This window comes from Panthera leo, chromosome E3 (genome assembly GCF_018350215.1).
Source record: "Panthera leo isolate Ple1 chromosome E3, P.leo_Ple1_pat1.1, whole genome shotgun sequence".
Lineage (NCBI taxonomy): Eukaryota > Metazoa > Chordata > Mammalia > Carnivora > Felidae > Panthera > Panthera leo.
Genome location: NC_056694.1, coordinates 3,732,746 through 3,746,027, shown reverse-complemented (window position 1 = coordinate 3,746,027; position 13,282 = coordinate 3,732,746). Strand labels below are relative to the sequence as shown.

Genomic DNA, 13,282 nt, shown 5'->3' with positions numbered 1-13,282 from the left:
TGTGTACTAAACTTCAGAACAAGTGTAAAAGTACATCCAATGCGGTCTCTGTGAGGTAGCCATAACCCTTTAAAAGTGAAATGTCAACGCATAGGGTATATATTTGACATTGAAGCAGTAGACAGTCTTTGGTTTTGCTGGGACACAATCAAGAAATGATATATTGGTTTTATCTGTACGATTGTTTTAGAGTGCATACAATCAGCAAACAGCAAATACAGTCTCAGAGCTAACAAAACTCCCTAGTCTCTTGCCCTTAATCATTTTTCCTCAAACAGAAAAGTTTTTTGCCTCTCCCCTCACCCCAACTCCGTTCTCTTTGCTTGTATGCACAAGGTATGCTTGTATGTAGATTCATGAAAATACCTGGAATGCTAGTATATTCTTAACCGTGATATGAAGCCAACAGTCCTGTGGCCTCATGGCACAAAACACTGGATTTTGGCTCCATGGCTAATATGTTACTAAAACTTTCCTAAAAGTAGCGAATTGGGAGACACGTTATTGGCCCTGGATGGCTCAAACGAGCACTACGTATGACAAATTTTGTATGCCCCACAGACTATCTGTTTGTGCTGAAGTTAATTTCCAATTTTAACATGTAAGCGAAAAGCCATTTCCCCCAAATATTTAAACCAATTTTTATTTTTAAAGGACTCACTAAAATTCATCAGTTAATTTTTACATGTTAAGATGTAAAAAATAATTTCTAGCAAGCACTTGACATCTAGTCAGCTTTCTGTTTTTGTTTTATTCTATAAGAGATTAGGAATACCTTCCTTAAATTAAAAAAAACAAAAGACCACTCATAATTAAGCAGCAGAACATCCATGTTTAGGAAACATGAATGGCCCAGATGTAGATGAATGGAAACGTAGTCTGCCTTAATCTGGACACAGTGAGCCTGACAGGTTTTCCAGTTAGCCTGTCCTGATTCCGGCCTCCCCCAGCCGTGTCCCTTTCTACCACACGTGCATTTTTCATACTCAACTATAATTTCTTACGCCCTTCCCCTGTCCTTCTAGATTCACTTTCCAAGGTTGGATTAGTCTTCCCTTTAGGCTCTGCAGTAATTGAGGATTTCTTTTCACCCTTACTTTGTGATGTCAAGTACACAGCGTTCCTGGTTTCCACGTCTGTCCTGTCAAGTCCTTTACCCTTCCGGCACACTAGGTCAGGTGGAGTGTGCACAGTAACTCTGTATTTTAGGTAGCTGTGGGGTCGGGTTGGAATTGCCAGGCACGAATTTAGTCTTGTCATTTTGTTAACACATAGGGGAAAAGTAGTTTATTAAGTGTTTCATGTAACTATAATTAACCAAGCTGGAAACTGGGAACTTTCTAGTTTTCATTACCTGAATATTGGACTAGTTTTTTTTTTTTTTCACATGATGTACGTAGTGTCTCATGATTGGAGTTTGCTTTGTTTTATAGCACCTGTACCCCTTGTATTTTTCGAGCACTATTTTGAAAACAGATGATGTATTTCTCCATTAAAAACAATAAAAATAAATAGCAAAGAAGCAAGCAGAGGGGTTTAAATCTGACAGAGTTCAGATGCTCTTACATCGCTGCGGAGGAGGATAAAGACACTGAGGAGATTTTTTTACTTTAATAAGGCTAGAATTGATGTTACAATGTGAGGGGAACATTTGAAAGAGTTAAAACTTCAGTAAGGTAAAAAATGGAGTGAAAAAACTTGAATCAAAAAAAGGCAGGAAAGGGGCGCCTGGGTGGCTCAGGCTCTTGATAATAGGCTCAGGTTGTGATCTCACGGTTGTGAGACTGAGCCCCGCATCAGGCTCTGAGTGGGGCCTACTTGGGATTCTCTCTCTCCTTCTCTCTCTGCTCCTCCCTGCGCTCTCTCTCTCTCTCTCTCTCCCTCTCCCTCTCTCTCAAAATAAACGTAAGCAAAAAAAGGGGGACAGGGGAAAGAAAGGGGGAGGAGAAGTATAGAAAAAGATAGGTAAAAAGAATATAGTGTATAGTCTACGATGGTAGAAATGTAACCAAATAAATACACATCGCCGTATATAACAAACGGACCAAACTTTCTGACTAAAAAGGTCCGGATGCATGGGAAAACTGAGTGCAGCCGTGTGCTAGTTACGAGAGACACATCCAAAATATAAGACATAAAAGAGTGGGAAAAAAATATGCTAACAACAAGAAACTGTTATAGTGATGATATCATCCAAACAGATTTCAGAGAAGTAATTACTAGGGACAAAAGTGACCACTGCTTTAATGATGCCGATACATTTAATTAGTAAGTGATGTACCAGGAAAATAGAGCAATTTAAAACTCATTTGCATCTGATAAATTAGCCGTAACATAAAGTAACATCACAAGCAAGGATTAGGAGAAATTGCCAAAAGTGTTGTTGTCTTAGATTTAAAAATGGCTCTTTCATTAATTGATACCAAGCAGACCAAAAAAGAAAACAAAAACCAAAAAAAAGAACTAGGGAAACCGTTCTGAACACAACAGAGGCTGGCAAGCTTTTCCTATAAAGGGCCAGAGAGTAAATATTTTCAGCTTTGGGAGGCCATATGGTCTCTGTCTCACCTACTTAACTCTGCCGTTGTGGCGTGAAAGCAGCCAGAGACAATACGTAAACAGATGGCCGGGGCTTGGATTTGTTACCCATCCCCCTGGCCGGCGTCTGTCATCCCTTATCTGTTGGACATTTATTCCAGCAACCTCCACCCAACAATTGGAAAGTGCATCTTACTCTCAAATAAACATTGGGATGTGTAAAAGTTACCCTCCTACTTGATCGGAAAGTAAGATTCAGCATATTGCAAATTACCGGATTCATAGAGCATGTTCTCTGACTACAAAACCGTTTTTTTTTTTTATTCAATAACAAAAAGCATAGAGAAGAATTTCCTGAGGAAGACACACAAAAAGCTCAAACCACGAAGAGACGGGTGAATCTCTTTAATTGTATTAAATAATGAACAGTGATAAGTGAAAAATAGGCTAACACGGGAAGATTTTATAATATATACAACTGACAAATGATTACTGTCTGGAATAGATCAAGGATGCCAGGAACAAGCTGTTTAAGAAAATCAGCTCGATAAAACACGGGCAAAAAAGCACATAGCCGCCTCAGAAGAGGAGGTAGGAATAGACAGGAAGTACAAGATACCCCATCGCATTAGCAGTGAGGAAACATGAATTAAGAGCATAGAAGGTAGGTCTAGGGGCACCCGGGTGGCTCAGTTGGTTCAGCTCAGGTCACGATCTCTCGGTTCGTGAGTTTGAGCCTTGAGTCGGGCTCTGTGCTGACAGCTCAGAGGCTGGAGCCTGCTTCGGATTCTGTGTCTCCCTCTCCCTGCCGCCCCCGCCCCCCAGAAATAAACAACAAAAAAAGAGAGTCTAACAACATCCAGGCTGTGGAGGAGGAGGAGGGGGGTGCTCCAAGAGCGCCGTGAGAGCCGGAAGTACCTTGTCCCCCTTGGGAGCCGTGGGAGACCATTTGGACTCATCTGGCACCATTGGCCGGCTTGCATGCCTCTGCCACCATACTGTGGGGCACCGATGTGCTTCATTTTACTGGTCCCCCGAGCCTTCGAGGAGCCATGCTGTGGGCCCCCTCTGCAGCTGCATGCAGAACTCTGCACCCCTCCACGTCACCTCCGGTGTGCACGTAAATGTCACGATCTGTGTATGTCATGGTGTCAGAGGAAGCCTTCTCCTGAAGACTCTGTCCCATGGGTCACCAGGGCACGAGTACAGGGGTGTCGGTATCAGCATTTTGTAATAGCTTTAGAGCTTGAAATAACCCAAAAACCAAAAACAGAGGGACGGATAGTGTTGTGTTCATGCAATAAACGGTACGGAGCTGCGAGTTTACATGAACCACAGCTACGTACATCAACATAGGTGTGTCTCGTACGGTTGAGGAAAAAAGCAAACGGCGGAGAAATAGTGTGATATAAGCAAAACAGAGCAGTGTAACTTGGGGTTACCAAAATGTGTGGTCTAACCATCAATGAAAAATAAGGGAATGTTGAACATAGAATCCAGAATAGGGGTTCCTTTTGGCGGGGTGAGAGCTGGGGAGCAGGCGGGGAGGCGTAGTTTCGAGAACACAGGGAGCCTGGAAGGGTTCCGCCTTTTTCAAGCTGGATGGTGGATGAAGTGGGGTGCATTTTATTATTAGTCTAAGTTATAAATGCTTTCATATAGGTGAAATCTTCCATGATCAAAAAACCGGTCCCAAGTGGGGTCTTGGCAGCCTCTGTATTAATTAGGAACTGCATTTGGCCAGGTAACAGTTGCTGAACTCAATGCAGGTTTCTTTTCTTTGGCGATACAGCAGTGGTAGGTTCAGGGCCCATAGGGTGGCTTTCCAGGTCACCGGGGACCCGTGGCTCCTTCCGTGGCCAGCCCTCCCCGCCATTCCAGTTCACGCCTTCGGGCCGGAAGATCCCCTCAAATGCAGGATGCTTGCGGGGCCGCTGCCATCACATCTGCCTTTAGGGCAGGAAGGCAGGAAGAGGGGGCCAGGCAAAGGTGTCTCCGCAAACCGTGTGCTCCTTCCGCGGCGCTTTCCTAGAAGTCCCAGCGGGAACATTCCCTCATCTCTCGCTGACTGCGCCTTAGCCCCATGGCCACGCCGGTCTGCAAGAGAGACCCGGAAAGGTGGTTTTTGTGACTGGGCACATTGCCTCGTCGTTCCTCACGTCATGCCGTTAGAAAGGCGGAAAGAATGGATACTGACAGGCAGTGATAGCCGACTCTTACACAGCCCTCAGATATATACAACTTCAAACACGTCCAAGCAGCTCAGGGATCCGAGACTTGAATGTGAATCAGAACTTGGGGGAGGCAGCTGATCTGGGATTTAGAGGAGGGCTGAAGCTTTAAATGCTCATACGAGAAAATAAAGACTGAAAACCAATGAGCTACCTGCCTACTTGATTAGGTCAAAATATATATCTAATGAACTCCGCGAGAGAAGACAGGAAACAATATAGAGCAGAACACATGCAGGAGAGAGGATCAATAAAATGAAAAGTGGTATCTTTGAAAAGACTACTCAAAACTGGCAAGACTGAGGAGGAAAAGTCAAGATGGGACATAAACAATCTCAGGTGTAAGAGGGGATAGCGACAATTACACTAGGGGTTTTTAAAAAAGGGGCTCCTGGGTAGCTCAGGTCATGATCTCACGATTTGTGGGTTCCAGCCCCGCATTGGGCTCTGTGCTGACAGCTTGGAGCCTGGAACCTGCTTTGGATTCTGTGTGTGTGTCTCTCTCAAAAATATATTTGTTTTAAAAAAGGATCTTACAGATAGCTTTTTGCTAGTAAATTAAAAAACTTAACATGAAATGGGCAACCTCCTAGAAAAGATACAGCCTACCAGAACGCACTCAAGAAAGGCAAAAACTTGAACGGTCTCCTCGACAGTGTGTGTGAGCCATTCAAACGTGCACCCAAACCAGACAGAACCGTGAAAACACCAGCCCCGAAGGCTGTCCAGGCCAGTTCTTCCTCATGCTCAAGGACAGATTATTCCAACACTGCACCTCAGACTATTCCAGAGAACAGAAAAAGCAGCAGCAGTTTATGAAACCAAGAAAACCTTCGTATCAGAACCAGAGAAGGGAAGGACGGGAAACGAGGGAGGGCCTCCCGTAGGCTCTCTTGTGTGGCGAGCCCAGGGCTTTGATTTCTCGCGGTACCACGGTTCTCTTTCCCAGGAACCAGCTAGGGTTTTCCCAGACAAGAACAACTCCTTACCTGTGGGTTCTTTCCTTTCAGATTTTGGCCTAATGGTTTCTTTCGCTGTCGTTTATGGCTCATATGGCCAGTGTTGGTTGTTTTCAGTGGGAATGTTCAGCTGACTAGTCCTGATTAGACCGCTGGATTTTAGGGAACGAGCACTTCTCTTAACGCTAACAATACACTTGCTTTTAACTTTACATAAATGAGTTCACATGATGCAAACATTTTTTTCTTTACCATGGCGTTCTGCTCTCTGCCATATCAGTGCCTCTGCCGTTCTGACCCCTCCTGATGTCGTGTTGACATCCTAGTACGTGCATGTATTAGTTTTCTCTTGCCATATGATAAATTACCGCAAACACAGCAGCTTTAAACGACACACACTGCTCAGCTCACGGGTCAAGTCCGCGTGGCCTGGCTGGAGTCTCCGGGTATCGCAAGGTTGAATCCGAGGTGTCAGCCAGGCCGAGTTCTTGTCAGGAGGCTCAGCCTTACTGTTGGCAGAGTTCAGCTCCTCGTGGTTAGAGGACTGGGGTCCTTGTCCCCCTGCTGGAAACCCTAACCACCCCCCGCCCCCCGCCTTCAGGCCAACAGCGTGGCATTGGCTACTCCCTTCCGCGAGTCTTTGACTTCCTCACCACTCGTAAAGTCTCATGTGCTTAAAGTAAGCCCACCTGGGTAATCTCCCTTTCACTGACCCAAAGTGAACTGATTAATGAAACGAGTTACATCTGCAAAAACCTCTTTTGCCATAGAAAAACAAAGCCTCAACGGAGGCACGATGGCTTCCACCTTGACAGGTCCCTCCCACGCCCTGGGGAGGTGATTACATGAGGGCCCGGTCTCGGGGGGCTCATCCTGGGCCGGGCCGGCCAAGACCCACAGCTACATCCGTGGGCAAAACGCTCCAGCCATCTCCAGGCCCCGCAGTCTCGTGCCGTTACGTATCCGTTCACGTCCAGATGCTCGTCATGTACAGAATCCGAGTCAGGTGTGGGGCGGGCGCCTGCGTATATCCATTAAGTGCGGCTCAGCTCTACCGCCGGAGGGCACAGTGCTCCCCACCCGCGGGCCGGTGGGACGGTTGGCTCCCCGCATGCAGTGGCCGGCCAGGTGCGGGACAAGAGTCGTGGCGTTCTGGGTCAGAAAGGGGGCAGTGGACGGCGAGAAGGAGTCGCTGGTGCAGGTGGAATTTGAAATGCGGCCGGGCGAGCCTGGCTGGGGGCCGTGGTGAGATTTCCAGGCCTGGGAACACTCTGCTGGCCGTCCTCTGGGCTCTGAGCCACTCTTCGCTTTTCCCGAAAGGCGGGACTCTTCTGCGTGTCGTCTTCTGCCTGCTGCCTGTGGAGAGCCTCTCTCCGTGCCGGGCTCCCTCCGTCCCTGCTCCGAGCTGCTCGCTTCCGAGAACCTGCCGGCTGGGCCAGGCGTGGATTCCAGGGGCGGCCGGCCGTCAGACACGCCGCACCCAGGGACGCTCCTGAGATGGCCCTTCTCTCTTTGCAGCTTCTGCTGAGAGGTGAGGATGCCCTTAAGCTTCTCCAGGGCCCCTGATTTGGTTAAGAGAACCGACGAGCGGCACCCTTGGTCTCTTGAAAGGGTCTTCGTGTGGCCCGGCGCTCTGGCCTTCGGATCTTTCTGAGGCGCCAGGAGAGGGTTGAGCAGGACACCGGCCCCTCTCTCTGCGCCACCCTCAGACTCTTGGCCTCCTTTGTCGTCCGGAGACTGAGGATCTTCAGTCATCAGTCCGGGTTCCATTCTGATTCACAGCTCCTGGTGTTTCTCTCCCTCTTTGCCTCTTGGGACAGGTAACAGGAAAGCGGGTGGCATCTCCTGAGGGGTGTGCTCAGGCACATCAGTCACAAGTCCTGCTCCCGCATGACGGGCCCCCTTCCCGGGGTTTCCAGAAACACGCCCCCGTGTCCTTCTGAGCCTTTGCCACAGCCCCCTCGAAGTCCACACTCCCGTGACACACGATCCTGGTGTCTTCAAGGCGAGGTGCTCCTCCCCTTTTTCCGGGCCCTGCCAACAAGCACACGGGTAGTGGCTTCAAACCACACCCTTTCAGTGTCTCACGGATTGAGTGTGTCGGGAGTCTGGCATGCGGTGGCTGGGCCCTCCGCTCACTGGGTGGCTGTGGTCCCTACAGGAGCACGGGGCCCCTCAATCCCACATGGTATTGGCAGCGTTTGGATCCTTGGGGTTGCAGGACTGAAGTCTCCATCTTGTCTCTGCCTTTCCTTCTTGTTCCGCTGTATGTGGACCGGGGGCCCCTCCCAGCTCTGCAGCGTTCAAACCCTTGTCACACGTCAAATCTCTCTGATTTCTGTGACCAGCTGGAGAAAATGCTCTTCTTTGATGGCACTCGTGTGATTAGGTTGGGCCCCCTGGATTGTCTCTGTATGGTAAGATCAACCCGTCAGGAACCTTAATTACATCTGCAAAATCTCTTTGCCCTTGAACACAGTCATGGGAGTAATCCCAGGAAGCGGAGATCGTGGGGTGGGGGTGGGGGGCGGTCATTTGAGAATTCTGCCTACCATAGTGACCTTGTCTAGTTTGCCTGCGCTTGGGTAAGCCTGAGTACACCTACTCAAACGTGTACTCACACAGGCTTTGATCAAAGTTTGTTGTTTTAGAAATGGGGCCACATTGTTTTCCTACCAAACTCCTTTGGGAGGTCTCTCCACATCTGTCAGAGTTCCCATTCACTCGTTTTAGGGATTATGGAATATTCCATGGTCTGGATGGAGTGCTATGTATATTTTGGGATCATTAAGAACACTTTTGCAAAACCTATTGCCATATATAATGTATTAACGCCGAATGTGTTAATAATTGCAAGATGGCCGGTACCTACTTTCGACTAACCTAAAAATCAGTGTTAAATTGAACACCGTGCCTTAATAATTGCTTAGGATTCTTAGTTTTGTACTTCCCTGAAGAGCTCTCATAAACGTAAGGGTTTATTTAATCACGGACTTTTATCTCTCTTAGTTTCATGCATACATGAGAAGACAAACACGAGTGAAATAAATCCAGTGTCTAATTCCCCTTCTCCACTCCGGGCTGTCCGCGCCCACGTGCCCTCGGGAACACGCGGGCGCACCCTTTCTGAGGAGAAGGCTCCGCTGTTAGCTCTGCGATTTTCTTTTTTTTTTTTTTTTTTAAATTTTTTTTTTCAACGTTTTTTATTTATTTTTGGGACAGAGAGAGACAGAGCATGAACGGGGGAGGGGCAGAGAGAGAGGGAGACACAGAATCGGAAACAGGCTCCAGGCTCCGAGCCATCAGCCCAGAGCCTGACGCGGGGCTCGAACTCACGGACCGCGAGATCGTGACCTGGCTGAAGTCGGACGCTTAACCGACTGCGCCACCCAGGCGCCCCATCTCTGCGATTTTCTTCCCAGCCGTGGGCATGAAATTCTGCGAGTTCGCACACAGCAGCCAGCGGTCACGTTGGCTCTTCAAGTAATCCTTAAGCGACTGAAAGACTGTAGCGCCGCCCCCTGCCCCCTGCCCCGCCCCCGGAGGGAACAACAACCAAGTTTCCACCTCACGGCCGCCACCTGGCTGGCGTCCATATGAATGTGGGATGCTTTCCAGTTTCAAAGATGCAGATAACGTCGGGGATTTAAAATGTAGAGGACGGATGACGTATCCCCCCTGCGTGTGCGTGTTCATTCATGCAACAGGATGCACATTGAACGTTTACTTTTCAGCAAAGTCACATGGGTGCACAGCTTCCCGTCACTGATTAAAAACAGCCAAGCCTCACGCCAGGCCCCAGCCTGCGCTTCTTCCCGATTTTTGCGATCCTCCGAGGGAATCGTTTTCATCTGTGAATGATTTTTTTTTTTTTTTTTTTTTTTTGTCACTTATTTCCAAAGCTTAAAACAAGAAGCTTACCCTACAGTGACTTGATTTGTTAAATTTCGGGCGGAGCTAGGGATGTCCCACCATGGGGATGGGAATGGCCCTCGTTAAACCATCCAGCTCCGGTGGCCCGTGCTCTCGGTGCGCACGGGGCTGGGGCCGGATTAGGCAGCGGGGTGTACGTTGCTTCGGCCAGGTGTGGCTTTTCACAACTGAAGGTGGGTCTGTACAAGGGTTACTTTTCCTGGCGGTCCCACCTTTAGTTTCTTGCAAGTGAATTACTGTTATCGTTGTTTGTTTTCTCTTTCTGTCCGTGCTTCTCACGAATCCAGTTTTCCCCAGCCCTCTGCCAATTGTCCTGCTTCAGGATGCTCAGCTATATGGTGCATTTTATCAATTCCAGTGTTTTTGGGGTCCGCTGCCTCGCTTCAGTCTGGGCTGGCTGCCCCTGAAGGCTGCTCTTAGCTGTCATTCCCTTGGCGTCTCTCTGGGGAAGGAGCCCCTGGTTTTCGCTGTCCCTTCCTCGTTCTCGGTCCCCCCCCCCCCCCCCCCCCCCCTCCCGTCCTGGTGGAGTCTCTCCCCGGTGGCTTCCTGAGAAAGTGCACCTGGGAATTAAAATTGCTCAAGACCCTGTATGTCTAAAAAGATCTTTATCCTACTTTAACGCGTGATTAATAGTTGATCTGGGTGTGGAGTTTTAGAATCAAAGCAACTTTCTTCCTAGAAATTTGAAGGTGTTGGTCTGTTTCCAGTAACTTCCAGCGCCCCCCGGGGGAGCTGCTAGACGTTGTGCTTCCTCACCCCTCATGTTCAGTCGCTTTTTTCTCCTTCTGGAAACCTCTCATTTCTCTGTGCTGCTCCCTCCCAGCCTCTCTCGGAAGAGCCAGGCTGTGTGCCTTGGAAGGGGTGTGCTTCCACTCTGGTGTGAGTCTTAACTTCTTATTTAAAAAAATTATGGTTGTATCCGTTACCATATTTATTCAGATTATACCCAATTGCATATTTTGACCCTTCGTGTGTTTTTAACCTCTCTTGTGTGTTGGACTTCTAATGGGCCATTTTAATCTAAAAACTCAGGATCTGAAAAATTAAGAATTCCGTTCTGAAAAATTATGTTATTCCTTTGACGATTTCTTCGGGCTCTTCTGTTATTCAGGTTCTGGATCTATTTTTCTGATTTTTCGGTCTCCTAGTTTCTCTTTGTCGTTTTGGTCTACTTGCAAAGCAGTTTCCTCAACTGCCTGTTCCAACCTGCGGGGTCAACGTGGGGACCTGATTCCAGAGCAGTGGTGGGGGAGGGGGGTGAGCCCTTCTCTGGGGTCAGGATTCCTAGTGGAAGGTTAAACCTGAGACCGCTCAGCTCTGGCACGAGGATCGCCTTCTCCGGCTGGACCCAGGGGATGCCCACCTGGCGGGCCTAGAGCAGAAAGCGGTCCCCAGGTCTTTCTTGTCTGTGTGTGCTGTCACTGTGCATGCCACGCGGTCCTCCCTTGCAAAAGGGCTCAGCGCCATCTCGTCATGTCGGGGGAACCAGATAGGGCCTGGGGTTCAGAAAGTTCTTGCTTCTGCTGCCACACTGCTCTTGCTTTGCTGCAGTCCTGGGGGCTCTGTTTCTTTCTGTGACTAACAAATGGCTTAAGCATTTTATCCACTCGGTTACCCGTTATCTTAATGAGGCGATTCCTTCTAGAGAGGGGATGTTCTTTCCTGACCGAGGCTCGAATTAACGTGAGAAGGTCCAAGGTTTACCACAGAAACAGTCCTGTCAGTGCTTTAAAATGTCATTTCTCTCCACTTAGAAAAATGACATTCCCATTGTTGAAAATTTGGAAATAGGGAGTATAGAGAAGAGAACAGAAATCACCTAAAATGTCCCCTTATTATTCCAGTCTCTTCTTATTATTGGATTTCCTATGCAATTTAAATCAACCTACATCCATTTTCTTTAACTTAGTATATTTATTCATATTATGAATATAATTTTTTCTTTTTTTAAGGTTTATTAGAATGCAAGTGGGGGAGGGTCAGAGAGGGAGAAGGGAGGAGAGAGAGAGAGAGAGAGAGAGAGAGAGAGAGAGAGAGAATGAATCCCAAGCAGGCTCTGCACCGTCCATACAAAGCTTGATGCAGGACTTGAACTCATGAACTTTGAGATCATGACCTGAGCTGAAACCAAGAGTCGGACCCTTAACCGACTGAGCCACCCAGATGCCCCTATAAACATAATTTCTTTTAATGTTTATTTATTTTGAAAGAGGGAGTACACACACGTGAGTCGGGGAGGGACAGAGGGAGAGGGAGAGAGAATCCCAAGCAGGCTCCACACTGTCAGTGCAGAGCCCATCTCGGGGCTCGAATCCACGAACCAGGAGATCATGACCTGAGCCAAAACCAGGAGTCGGACGCTGAACCAACTGAGCCACCCAGGCTCCCCTATGAACGTAATTTTTAATGCCATTTGAATGAGTACACCTGATCGTTTCCCTATTGGATTTGAAGAATATTTCCCATTTTTTGGTGTATAAATAATGCTTATGTAAATAAACATCCTTGTACCTAAATGTTTGATTCCTTTTTTGATTATTTCTGTAGGACAGCAACTTAACAGTACCATTCCTTTCTGGAAGAATGGGACATTTTGGGTACTGATATATCTTTAATACTGGTGTAGTTGGCATATCTCGATAGCTTTTTTTATTTTTATTTTTTTATTAAATTTTTAAAGGCCTTATTTATTTTTGAGAGAGAGCTACAGACAGACAGACAGCAAGCAAGCAGGGGAAGGACCAAGAGAGCGAGACACAGAAACTGAAGCAGGCTCCAGGCTCTGAGCTGTCAGTGCAGAGCCCGACATGGGGCTTGAACTCAGGGACCGTGAGATCATGACCTGAGCCGAAGTCGGGCGCTTAACTGACTGAGCCACCCAGATGCCCCTCGATAGCTGTTTTTAAAACTGGGGGCAGATTGGTGCCACTTTCCGTCCCACCAGCAGGACGTCCATTTCCGTATCTTAGCCATCACCTGTTTCCATCATTTGAAATACTGACTTGAAAGAGGGACGTCGTCTCTCCCTCCTGTAGGTTGTTTCCTGTAGTATTTGTGAGGCCGAACGGGTTTTAGGATGTTTATGAATGTTTATATTTCTCATTCTGTACCTGTCTCTGCTTTCCTCTTGATCGTGAAATACTTGAAGCCCACGAAAAGCAGATACAGAATAATACCGTGAACTATTTGTGTACCCACGACTCAGCTTGAGGAATGGGCTGCTCTGGACAGGGCCCCCCGGGGGACGTTGTTCCCTTTGAAGTTTTCCTGGGTACGTGGGGAGAAAGCTGGGGAGCTCGGGACATTTGCATTTTGCCTGGGAACCGAATCCCCGGGTCGCTTTCAGGAAGGAAGCGTTCTGGGCGGAGCTGTGGAGACGGCGCAGGGGCACGTGGAGGCTGCAGGGCCGGCGGTGGGTGCGGGTGGCGCTTGCCCGCCTCGGACAGCCTTCGAGTGACCAGGAAGGAGCCAGCAAGACTCCACTTGTCCCGGCAGCGCCCGGCTTTCAGAATCACTGGTGTAGATGGTTACCATGCGTGGTCTCTGCGCCGTGTTCCTGGTTCCTGGTGTCCCCAGTGTCTCCGGCCGGCCCCTCTGCGGGCCAAGCCGCGTCCCCTGCAC

General features: G+C 48.3%; 1 protein-coding gene across 3 annotated transcripts in view; it reads left to right on the top strand.

The window, feature by feature from the left end:
• Positions 1 to 13,282, top strand: part of RADIL (Rap associating with DIL domain) — a 67,016-nt gene that overhangs the window by 19,462 nt on the left and 34,272 nt on the right. The window lies entirely within an intron of this gene.